Genomic DNA, 13,282 nt, shown 5'->3' with positions numbered 1-13,282 from the left:
TTCTCCTCGAGTCTTGGCATGGCAATTGGGACGCGTCTCCACGTGAGGCGGGAGACCCAGTGTCCCTTTCAAAGTGCCACAGGGATCCTGGGACTCCTATCTATTTTCAAGAGGAGTCAGGCATCGTCTCCTTTGGAAGCATTGATCTCCGTGGAACTCTCGAGTTTTCAAAGGATGTGAGGCCTCCGGTCGCGTTGAGGCGGAGGGCTAGATCTCTCTGTGGTCTCCACAGTGGATTCAGACATCCCTTCGTCTTGGGAGATGCAAGACGTGCCTGCATTCAATTCACTGCAGGGATATCCAGCCTTACTTCGAGTCAGAGCATCTCGGTGTCCATTCCACTTGAGGCCACAAAATCAGGGTCCCTCTCACATACTTGTAGATGAGAGAAGCCTCCTCTTGAGGTGCTTGTGGAAAGTTGGTATTCCTCTTGAGTCGAAGCCAGGGACTAAGATATCATCTCGAGTTGATTTGGGGTCCACGGAGCCTTTTCGTGTTGCTCCAGTGACCTCAGGATCCCTCTAGACTTGAGACAGTGATCTTGGGTTTTCTCTGGAGTGCCATCAAGGAAATCAAGGCTCCTTTCACGTTTGATGTGGAACGCGGAATTGCTCTGCACGTAGTGCAGGGGAATCGGGCCTCATCTCGCGGTGAAGGGGAAATCTCATGGTTTTTCTCGAGTTGCGGCCGGAACCTGGGGTATATTCTCGAGTTAGGACGGGGAGGGCCCTTCCAGACACGTGTTTGTTCAGCGATGTCAGGACTCCTGCTTAGGTGCGAGGGACACCTCGGGATTCTCCACGAGTCTTGGCATGGCAATTGGGACGCGTCTCCACGTGAGGCAGGAGACCCAGGGTCCCTTTCCAGGTGCCACAGGGATCCTGGGACTCCTATCCATTTTCAAGAGGAGTCAGGCATCATCTCCTTTGGAAGCATTGATCTCCGCAGACCTCTCATGTTCTCAAAGGATGTGAGGCCTCCGGTCGCGATGAGGCGGAGGACTAGGTCTTTCTCTGTCGTCTCCACAGGGGATTCAAACATCGGTTCGTCTTGGGAGATGCAAGACGAGCCTGCATTCAATTCTCTGCAGGGATATCCGGCTTTACTTCGAGTCAGAGCATCTCGGTGTCCATTCCACTTGAGGCCGCAAACTCAGGGTCCCTCTCACATACCTGTAGCTGAGAGAAGCCTCCTCTTGAGGTGCTTGTGGAAAGTTGGTATTCCTCTTGATTCGAAGCCAGGGACTAAGCTCTCATCTCGAGTTGATTTGGGGTGCACGGAGCCCTTTCGTGTTGCTAAAGTGACCTCAGGATCCTTCTAGACTTGAGACAGTGATCATGGGTTTTCTCTAGAGTGCCATCAAGGAAATCAAGGCTCCTTTCACGTTTGATGTGGAACACGGAATTGCTCTGCACGCAGTGCAGGGGAATCGGGCCTCATCTCGCGGCGAGGGGGAAGTCTCATGGTTTTTTTCGAGTTGCGGCCGGAACCTGGGGTATATTATCCAGTTACGACGGGGAGGGCCCTTCCAGACACGTGTTTGTTCTGCGAGGTCAGGACTCCTGCCTAGGTGCGAGGGATACCTCGGGATTCTCCTCGAGTCTTGGCATGGCAATTGGGACGCGTCTCCACGTGAGGGGGGAGACCCAGGGTCCCTTTCCACGTGCCACAGGGATCCTGGGACTCCTATCCATTTTCAAGAGGAGTCAGGCATTGTCTCCTTTGGAAGCATTGATCTCCGCAGGCCTCTCGAGTTTTCAAAGGATGTGAGGCCTCAGGTCGCGATGAGGCGGAATACTAGGTCTTTCTCTGTCGTCTCCACTGGGGATTCAGACATCCCTTCATCTTGGGAAATGCAAGACGAGCCTGCATTCAATTCACTGCAGGGATATCCGGCCTTACTTCGAGTCAGAGCATCTCGGTGTCCATTCCACTTGAGGCCACAAACTCAGGGTCCTTCTCACATCCCTGTAGCTGAGAGAAGCCTCCTCTTGAGGTGCTTGTGGAAATTTGGTATTCCTCTTGATTCGAAGCCAGTGTCTAAGCTCTCATCTCGAGTTGATTTGGGGTCCAAGGAGCCCTTTCGTGTTGCTACAGTGACCTCAGGATCCCTCTAGACTTGAGACAGTGATCTTGGGTTTTGCCTAGAGTGCCATCAAGGAAATCAAGGCTCCTTTCACGTTTGATGTGGATCACGGAATTGCTCTGCACGCAGTGCAGGGGAATCGGGCCTCATCTCGCGGCGAGGGGGAAGTATCATTGTTTTTCTCGAGTTGCGGCTGGAACCTGGGGTATATTCTCAAGGTACGACGGGGGGGGCCCATCGAGACACGTGTTTGTTCAGCGACGTCAGGACTCCTGCCTACGTGCGAGGGACACCTCGGTATTCACCTCGATTCTTGGCATGGCAATTGGGACGCGTCTCCACCTGAGGCGGGAGACCCAGGGTCCCTTTGCACGTGCCACAGGGATCCTGGGACTCCTATCAATTTTCAAGAGTACTCAGGCATCGTCTCTTTGGGAAGCATTGATCTCCGCGGACCTCTCGAGTTTTCAAAGGATGTGAGGCCTCCGGTCGCAATGAGGCAGAGAACTAGGTCTTTCTCTGTGGTCTCCACACAGGATTCAGACATCCCTTCGTCTTGGGAGATGCAAGACGAGCCGGCATTCAATTCACTCCAGGAATATCCAGCCTTACTTCGAGTCAGAGCATCTCGGTGTCCATTCCACTTGAGGCCACAAACTCAGCGTCCATCTCACATACCTGTAGCTGAGAGAATCCTCCTCTTGAGATGCTTGTGGAAAGTTGGTACTCCTCTTGAGTCGAAGCCAGGGACTAAGCTCTCATCTCGAGTTGATTTGGGGTCCACGAAGCCCTTTCTTGTTGCTACAGTGACCTCAGGATCCCTCTAGACTTGAGACAGTGATCAGGGTTTTCTCTGGAGTGCCATCAAGGAATTCAAGGCTCCTTTCACGTTTGATGTGGAACACGGAATTGCTCTGCACGCAGTGCAGGTTAATCGGGACTCATCTCCTGGCGAGGGGGAAGTCTCATGGTTTTTCTCCAGTTGTGGCCGGAACCTGGGGTATATTCTCGACTTTCGACGAGGAGGGCCCTTCCAGACACGTGTTTGTTCAGCGACGTCAGGACTCCTGCCTAGGTGCGAGGGACACCTCGGGATTCTCCTCGAGTCTTGGTATGGCGATTGGGACGCGTCTCCACGTGGGGCAGGAGACCCAGGGTCCCTTTCCACGTGCCACACGGATCCTGGGACTCTTATCCATTTTCAAGAGGAGTCAGGCATCGTCTCCTTTGGAAGCATTGATCTCCGCGGACCTCTCGAGTTTTCAAAGGATGTGAGGCTTCCGGTCACGATGAGGCGGAGAACTAGGTTTTTCTCTGTGGTCTCCACAGGGGATTCAGACATTCCTTCGTCTTGGGAGATGCAAGACGAGCCTGCATTCAATTCACTGCAGGGATATTCGGCCTAACTTCGAGTCAGAGCTTCTCGATGTCCATTCCACTTGAGGCAACAAACTCAGGGTCCCTCTCACAGACCTGTAGCTGAGAGAAGCCTCCTCTTGAGGTGATTGTGGATAGTTGGTATTCCTCTTGAGTCGAAGCCAGGGACTAAGCTCTCATCTCGAGTTGATTTGGGGTCCACGGAGCCCTTTCGTGTTGCTACAGTGACCTCAGGATCCCTCTAGACTTGAGACTGTGATCTTGGGTTTTCTCTGGAGTGCCATCATGGAAATCAAGGCTTTTTTCTCGTTTGATGTGGAACACGGAATTGCTCTGCACGCAGTGCAGGGGAATCGGGCCTCATCTCACGGCGAGGGGGAAGTCTCATGGTTTTTCTCGGGTTCCGGCCGGAACCTGGGTTATATTCTCGAGTTACGAAGGGGAGGGCCCTTCCAGACACGTGTTTGTTCAGCGACGTCAGGACTCCTGCCTAGGTGCGAGAGACACCTCGGGATTCTCCTCGAGTCTTGGCATGGCAATTGGGACGCTTCTCCACGTGAGGCGGGAGACCCAGGGTCACTTTCCACGTGCCACAGGGATCCTGGGACTCCTATCCATTTTCAAGAGGAGTCAGGCATCGTCTCCTTGGAAGCATTGATCTCCGCGGACCTCTCGAGTTTTCAAAGGATGTGAGGCTTCCGGTCGCGAGGAGGCGAAGAACTAGGTCTTTCTCTGTGGTCTCCACAAAGGATTCAGACATCCCTTCGTCTTGGGAGATGCAAGACGAGCCTGCATTCAATTCACTGTAGGGATATCCGGCCTAACTTCGAGTCAGAGCTTCTCGATGTCCATTCCACTTGAGGCCACAAACTCAGGGTCCCTCTCACATACCTGTAGCTGAGAGAAGCCTCCTCTTGAGGTGCTTGTGGAAATTTGGTATTCTTCTTGAGTTGAAGCCAGGAACTAAGCTCTCATCTCGAGTTGATTTGGGGTCCACGGAGCCCTTTCGTGTTGTGACAGTGACCTCAGGATTCCTCTCGACTTGAGACAGTGATCTTGGGTTTTCTCTGCAAGGCATGAAGGAAATCAAGGCTCCTTTCAAGTTTGATATGGAACACGGAATTGCTCTGCACGCAGTGCAGGGGAATCGGGCCTCATCTCGCTGCAAGGGGGATGTCTCATGGTCTTTCTCAAGTTGCGGTCGGAACCTGGGGTGTATTCTCGAGTTACGACGGTGAGGGCCCTTCCAGACACGTGTTTGTTCAGCGACGTCAGGACTCCTGCCTAGGTGCGAGAGACACCTCGGGATTCTCCTCGATTCTTGGCATGGCAATTGGGACGCGTCTCCACGTGAGGCGGGCGACCCAGTGTCCCTTTCCACGTGCCACAGGGATCCTGGGACTCCTATCCATTTTCAAGAGGAGTCAGGCATCGTCTCCTTTGGAATCATTGATCTCCGGGGACCTCTCGAGTTTTCAAAGGATGTGAGGCCTCCGGTCGCGATGAGGCGGAGAACTAGGCCTTTCGCTGTGGTGTCCACAGGAGATTCAGACATCCCTTCGTCTTGGGAGATGCAAGACGAGCCTGTATTCAATTCACTGCAGGGATATCCGGCCTTACTTCTAGTCAGAGCATCTCGGTGTCCATTCCACTTGAGGCCACAAACTCAGGGTCCCTCTCCCATACCTGTAGCTGAGAGAAGCCTCCTCTTGAGGTGCTTGTGGAAAGTTGGTATTCCTCTTGAGTCGAAGGCAGACATTAAGCTCTCATCTAGAGTTGATTTGGGGTCCACAGAGACCTTTCCTGTTTCTCCAGTGACCTCAGGATCCCTCTAGACTTGAGACAGTGATCTTGAGTTTCCTCTGGAGTGCCATCAGGGAAATCAAGGCTCCTTTCACGTTTGATGTGGAACACGGAATTGCTCTGCACGCAGTGCAGGGGAATCGGGCCTCATCTCACGGCAAGGGGGAAGTCTCATGGTTTTTCTCGAATTGCGGCCGGAACCTGGGGTATATTCTCGAGTTACGACGGGGAGGGCCCTTCCAGACACGTGTTTGTTCAGCGACGTCAGGACTCCTGCCTAGGTGCGAGGGACACCTCGGGATTCTCCTGGAGTCTTGGCATGGCAATTTTGACGCGTCTCCACGTGAGGCGCGAGACCCAGGGTCCCTTTCCACGTGCCACAGGGATCCTGGGACTCCTATCCATTTTCAAGAGGAGTCAGGCATCGATTCCTTTGGAAGCATTGATCTCCGCAGACCTCTCGATTTTTCAAAGGATGTGTGGCCTCCGGTCGCGTTGAGGCGGAGGACTAGTTCTTTCTCTGTCGTCTCCACAGCGGATTCAGACATCCCTTCGTCTTGGGAGATGCAAGACGAGCCTGCATTCAATTCACTGCAGGGATATCCGGCCTTAATTCGAGTCAGAGCATCTCGGTGTCCATTCGACTTGAGGCCACAAACTCAGGGTCCCTCTCACATACCTGTAGCTGAGAGAAGCCTCCTCTTGAGGAGCTTGTGGAAAGTTGGTATTCCTCTTGAGTCGAAGCCAGGGACTAAGCTCTCATCTCGAGTTGATTTGGGGTCCACGGATCCCTTTTGTGTTGCTCCAGGGACGTCAGGATCCCTCTAGACTTGAGACAGTGATCTTGGGCTTTCTCTGGAGTGCCATCAAGGAAATCAAGGCTCCTTTCACGTTTGATATGGAACACGGAATTGGTCTGCAAGCAATGCAGGGGAATCGGGCCTCATCTCGCAGCGAGGGGGAAGTCTCATGGTTTTTCTCGAGTTGCGGCCGGAACCTGGGGTATATTCTCGAGTTACGACGGGGAGGGCCCTTCCAGACACGTGTTTGTTCAACGACGTCAGGACTCCTGCCTAGGTGCGAGGGACACCTCGGGATTCTCCTCGAGTCTTAGCATGGCAATTGGGACGCGTCTCCACGTGAGGCGGGAGACCCAGTGTCCCTTTGCACGTGCCACAGGGATCCTGGGATCCTATCCATTTTCAAGAAGAGTCATGCATCGTCTCCTTGGGAAGCATTGATCTCCGCAGACCTCTCGAGTTTTCAAAGGATGTGAGGCCGCCGGTCGCGATGAGGCGGAGGACTAGGTCTTTCTCTGTTGTCTCCACTGGGGATTCAGACATCCCGTCGTCTTGGGAGATCCCAGACGAGCCTGCATTCAATTCACTGTTGGGATATCCGGCCTTACTTCGAGTCAGAGCATCTCGGTGTCCATTCCACTTGAGGCCACAAACTCAGGGTCCCTCTCACATACCTGTAGCTGAGAGAAGCCACCTCTTGAGGTGCTTGTGAAAAGTTGGGATTGCTCTTGATTCGAAGCCAGGGACTAAGCTCTCATCTCGTGTTGATTTCGGGTCCACGGAGACCTTTCGTGTTGCTCCAGTGACCTCAGGATCCCTCTAGACTTGAGACAGTGATCTTGGGTTTTCTCTGGAGTGCCATCAAGGAAATCAAGGCTCCTTTCAAGTTTGATTGGAACACGGAACTGCTCTGCATGCAGTGCAGGAGAATCGGGCCTCATCTCGCAGCGAGGGGGAAGTCTCATGGTTTTTCTCGAGTTGCGGCCGGAACCTGCGGTATATTCTCGAGTTACGACGGGGAGGGCCCTTCCAGACACGTGTTTGTTCAGCGACGTCAGGACTCCTGCCTAGGTGCGAGGGACACCTCGGGATTCTCCTCGAGTCTTGGCATGGCAATTGGGACACGTCTCCATGTGAGGCGGGAGACCCAGGGTCCCTTTCCACGTGCCACAGGGATCCTGGGACGCCTATCCATTTTCTAGAGGAGTCAGGCATCGTCCCCTTTGGAAGCATTGATCTCCGCGGACCTCTCGAGTTTTAAAAGGATGTGAGGCCTCCGGTCGAGAAGATTCAGAAAACTAGGTCTTTCTCTGTGCTCTCCACAGGGGATTCAGTCATTCCTTCGTCTTGGGAGATGCAAGACGAGCCTGCCTTCAATTCACTGCAGGGATATCCGGCCTTACTTCGAGTCAGAGCATCTCGGTGTCCATTCCACTTGAGGCCACAAACTCAGTGTCCCTCTCACATACCTGTAGCTGAGAGAAGCCTCCTCTTGAGGGGCTTGTGGAAAGTTCGTATTCCTCTTGAGTCGAAGCCAGGGACTAAACTCTCATCTCGAGTTGATTTGGGGTCCACGGAGCCCTTTCTTGTTGCTACAGTGAGCTCAGGATCCCTCTAGACTTGAGACAGTGATCTTGGGATTTCTCTGCTGTGCCATCAAGGAAATCAAGGCTCCTTTCACGATTCATGTTGAGCGCGGAATTGCTTTGCAGGCAGTGCAGGGGAATCGGGCCTCATCTCGCGGTGACGGGGAAGTCTCATGGTTTTTCTGGAGTTGCGGCCGGTACCTGGGGTATATTCTCGAGTTACGACGGGGAGGGCCCTTCCAGACACGTGTTTGTTCAGCGACGTCAGGACCCCTGCCTAGGTGCGAGGGACACTTCGGGATTCTTCTCGAGTCTTGGCATGGCAATTGGGACGCGTCTCCACGTGAGGCTGGAGACCCAGCGTGTCTTTCCACGTGCCACAGGTATCCTGGGTCTCCTATTCATTTTCAAGAGTAGACAAGCATAGTTTCCTTTGGCAGCATTGTTCTCCTCGGACCTCTCGAGTTTTCAAAGATGTGAGGCCTCCTGTCGCGATGAGGCGGGAACTTGGTCTTTCTCTGTGGTCTCCACAGGGGATTCAGACATCGCTTCGTCTTGGGAGATGCAAGACGACCCTGAATTCATTTCACTGCAGGGATATCCGGGCTTACTTCGAGTCAGAGCATCTCAGTGTCCATTCCACTTGAGGCCACAAACTCAGAGGCCCTCTCACATACCTGTACCTGAGAGAAGCCTCCTCTTGAGGTGCTTGTGGAAAGTTGGTATTTCTCTTGAGTCGAAGCCAGGAACTAAGCTCTCATCTCGAGTTGATTTGGGGTCCACGGAACCCTTTCGTGTTGCTCCAGTGACCTCAGGATCCCTCTATACTAGAGACAGTGATCTTGGGTTTTCTCTGGAGTGCCATCAAGGAAATCAAGGCTCCTTTCTCGTTTGATGTGGAACACGGAATTGCTCTGCACGCAGTGCAGGGGAATCGGGCCTCATCTCGCGGCGAGGGGGAATTTCCTGGTTTTTCTCGAGTTGTGGCCGGAACCTGGGGGTATATTCTCGAGTTACGACGGGGAGGGCCCTTCCAGACACGTGTTTGTTCAGCGACGTCAGGACTCCTGCCTAGGTGCGAGGGACACCTCGGGATTCTCCTCGAGTCTTGGCATGGCAATTGGGATGCATCTCCACGTGAGGCGGGAGACCCAGGATGCCTTTCCACGTGCCACAGGGATCCTGGGACTCCTATCCATTTTAAAGTGGAGTCAGGCATCGTCTCCTTTGGAAGCATTGATCTCCGCGGACCTCTTGATTTTTCCAAGGATGTGAGGCCCCGGTCGCCATGAGGCTGAGAACTAGGTCTTTCTCTGTGGTCTCCACAGGGGATTCAGACATCCCTTCGTCTTGGGAGATGCAAGACGAGCCGGCATTCAATTCACTGCAGGGATATCCGGCCTTACTTCGCGTCAGAGCATCTCAGTGTCCATTCCACTTGAGGCCAAAAACTCAGGGTCCCTCTCGCATACGTGTAGCTGAGAGAAGCCTCCTCTTGAGGCGCTTGTGGAAAGATGGTATTCCTCTTGATTCGAAGCCAGGGACTAAGCTCTCATCTCGAGTTGATTTGGGGTGCACGGAGCCCTTTCGTGTTGCTAAAGTGACCTCAGGATCCTTCTAGACTTGAGACAGTGATCATGGGTTTTCTCTAGAGTGCCATCAAGGAAATCAAGGCTCCTTTCACGTTTGATGTGGAACACGGAATTGCTCTGCACGCAGTGCAGGGGAATCGGGCCTCATCTCGCGGCGAGGGGGAAGTCTCATGGTTTTTTTCGAGTTGCGGCCGGAACCTGGGGTATATTATCCAGTTACGACGGGGAGGGCCCTTCAGGACACGTGTTTGTTCTGCGAGGTCAGGACTCCTGCCTAGGTGCGAGGGATACCTCGGGATTCTCCTCGAGTCTTGGCATGGCAATTGGGACGCGTCTCCACGTGAGGCGGGAGACCCAGGGTCCCTTTCCACGTGCCACAGGGATCCTGGGACGCCTATCCATTTTCAAGAGGAGTCAGGCATCGTCCCCTTTGGAAGCATTGATCTCCGCGGACCTCTCGAGTTTTCAAAGGATGTGAGGCCTCCGGTCGAGAAGATTCAGAAAACTAGGTCTTTCTCTGTGCTCTCCACAGGGGATTCAGTCATCCCTTCGTCTTGGGAGATGCAAGACGAGCCTGCCTTCAATTCACTGCAGGGATATCCGGCCTTACTTCGAGTCAGAGCATCTCGGTGTCCATTCCACTTGAGGCCACAAACTCAGTGTCCCTCTCACATACCTGTAGCTGAGAGAAGCCTCCTCTTGAGGGGCTTGTGGAAAGTTCGTATTCCTCTTGAGTCGAAGCCAGGGACTAAACTCTCATCTCGAGTTGATTTGGGGTCCACGGAGCCCTTTCTTGTTGCTACAGTGAGCTCAGGATCCCTCTAGACTTGAGACAGTGATCTTGGGATTTCTCTGCTGTGCCATCAAGGAAATCAAGGCTCCTTTCACGATTCATGTTGAGCGCGGAATTGCTTTGCAGGCAGTGCAGGGGAATCGGGTCTCATCTCGCGGTGACGGGGAAGTCTCATGGTTTTTCTGGAGTTGCGGCCGGTACCTGGGGTATATTCTCGAGTTACGACGGGGAGGGCCCTTCCAGACACGTGTTTGTTCAGCGACGTCAGGACCACTGCCTAGGTGCGAGGGACACTTCGGGATTCTTCTCGAGTCTTGGCATGGCAATTGGGACGCGTCTCCACGTGAGGCTGGAGACCCAGCGTGTCTTTCCACGTGCCACAGGTATCCTGGGTCTCCTATTCATTTTCAAGAGTAGACAAGCATAGTTTCCTTTGGCAGCATTGTTCTCCTCGGACCTCTCGAGTTTTCAAAGATGTGAGGCCTCCTGTCGCGATGAGGCGGAGAACTTGGTCTTTCTCTGTGGTCTCCACAGGGGATTCAGACATCGCTTCGTCTTGGGAGATGCAAGACGACCCTGAATTCATTTCACTGCAGGGATATCCGGGCTTACTTCGAGTCAGAGCATCTCAGTGTCCATTCCACTTGAGGCCACAAACTCAGAGGCCCTCTCACATACCTGTACCTGAGAGAAGCCTCCACTTGAGGTGCTTGTGGAAAGTTGGTATTCCTCTTGAGTCGAAGCCAGGGACTAAGCTCTCATCTCGAGTTGATTTGGGGTCCACGGAAACCTTTCGTGTTGCTCCAGTGACCTCAGGATCCCTCTATACTAGAGACAGTGATCTTGGGTTTTCTCTGGAGTGCCATCAAGGAAATCAAGGCTCCTTTCTCGTTTGATGTGGAACACGGAATTCCTCTGCACGCAGTGCAGGGGAATCGGGCCTCATCTCGCGGCGAGGGGGAAGTTCATGGTTTTTCTCGAGTTGTGGCCGGAACCTGGGGGTATATTTCGAGTTACGACGGGGAGGGCCCTTCCAGACACGTGTTTGTTCAGCGACGTCAGGACTCCTGCCTAAGTGCGAGGGACACCTCGGGATTCTCCTCGAGTCTTGGCAAGGCAATTGGGATGCATCTCCACGTGAGGCGGGAGACCCAGGATGCCTTTCCACGTGCCACAGGGATCCTGGGACTCCTATCCATTTTAAAGTGGAGTCAGGCATCGTCTCCTTTGGAAGCATTGATCTCCGCGGACCTCTTGATTTTTCCAAGGATGTGAGGCCCCGGTCGCCATGAGGCTGAGAACTAGGTCTTTCTCTGTGGTCTCCACAGGGGATTCAGACATCCCTTCGTCTTGGGAGATGCAAGACGAGCCGGCATTCAATTCACTGCAGGGATATCCGGCCTTACTTCGCGTCAGAGCATCTCGGTGTCCATTCCACTTGAGGCCAAAAACTCAGGGTCCCTCTCGCATACGTGTAGCTGAGAGAAGCCTCCTCTTGAGGCGCTTGTGGAAAGATGGTATTCCTCTTGAGTCGAAGCCAGGGACTAAACTCTCATCTCGAGTTGATTTGGGGTCCATGGAGCATTATCGTGTTGCTCCAGTGACTTCAGGATCCCTCTAGACTTGAAACAGTGATCTTGGGTTTTCTCTGGAGTGCCATCTAGGAAATCAAGGCTCCTTTCACATTTGATGTGGAACACGGAATTGCTCTGCACGCAGTGCAGGGGAGTCGGGCCTCATCTCGCGGCAAGGGAGATGTCTCATGGTTTTTCTCGAGTTGCGGCCGGAACCTGGGGTATATTTTCGAGTTACGACGGGGAGGGCGCTTCCAGACATGTCTTTGTTCAGCAATGTCAGGACTCCTGCCTAGGTGCGAGGGACACCTCGGGATTCTCCTCGAGTCTTGGCATGGCAATTGGGACGCGTCTCCACGTGAGGCGGGAGACCCAGGGTCCCTTTCCACGTGCCACAGGATCCTGGGACTCCTATCCATTTTCAAGAGGAGTCAGGCATCGTCTCCTTTGGAAGCATTCATCTCTGCAGACCTCTCGAGTTTTCAAGGATGTGAGGCCTCCGGTCGCGATGAGGCGGAGGACTAGGTCTTTATCTGTGGTCTCCACAGGGGACTCAGACATCCCTTCGTCTTGGGAGATGCAAGACGAGCCTGCATTCAATTCACTGCAGGGATATCCGGCCTTACTTCGAGTCAGAGCATCTCGGTGTCCATTCCACTTGAGGCCACAAACTCGGGGTATCTCAAATATACCTGTAGCTGAGAGAAGCCTCCTCTTGAGGTGCTTGTGGAAAGTTCGTATTCCTCTTGAGTTGAAGCCAGGGATTAATCTCTCATCTCGAGTTGATTTCGGGTCCACGGAGCCATTTCGTGTTGCTCCAGTGACCTCACGATCCCTCTAGACTTGAGACAGTGATCTTGGGTTTTCTCTGGAGTGCCATCAAGGAAATCAAGGCTCCTTTCATTTTTGATGTGGTATACGGAATTGCTCTGCATGCAGGGCAGGGGAATCGGGCCTCATCTCGCGGCGAGGGGGAAGTCTCATGGTTTTTCTCGAGTTGCGGCCGGAACCTGGGGTATATTCTCGAGTTACGACGGGAAGGGCCCTTCCAGACCCGTGTTTGTTCAGCGACATCAGGACTCCTGCCTAGGTGCGAGGGACACCTCGGGATTCTCCTCGAGTCTTGGCATGGCAATTTTGACGTGTCTCCACGTGAGGCGGGAGACCCAGGGTCCCTTTCCACGTGCCACAGGGATCCTGGGACTCCTATCCAATTTCAAGAGGAGTCAGGCATCGGTTCCTTTGGAAGCATTGATCTCCGCAGACCTCTCAATTTTTCAAAGGATGTGAGGCCTCCGGTAACGATGAGGCGGAGGACTAGGTCTTTCTCTGTCCTCTCCACAGGGGATTCAGACATCCCTTCGTCTTGGGAGATGCAAGACGAGCCTGCATTCAATTTACTGCAGGGATATCCGGCCTTAATTCGAGTCAGAGCATCTCGGTGTCCATTCGACTTGAGGCCACAAACTCAGGGTCCCTCTCACATACCTGTAGCTGAGAGAAGCCTCCTCTTGAGGGGCTTGTGGAAAGTTGGTATTCCTCTTGAGTCGAAGCCAGGGACTAAGCTCTCATCTCGAGTTGATTTGGGGTCCACGGAGCCCCTTCGTGTTGCTCCAGTGACCTCAGGATCCCTGTAGACTTGAGACAGTGATCTTGGGTTTTCTCTGGAGT

Source organism: Dama dama, chromosome 2, assembly GCF_033118175.1.
Source record: "Dama dama isolate Ldn47 chromosome 2, ASM3311817v1, whole genome shotgun sequence".
NCBI lineage: Eukaryota > Metazoa > Chordata > Mammalia > Artiodactyla > Cervidae > Dama > Dama dama.
Note: the sequence above shows the minus strand (reverse complement) of the source record.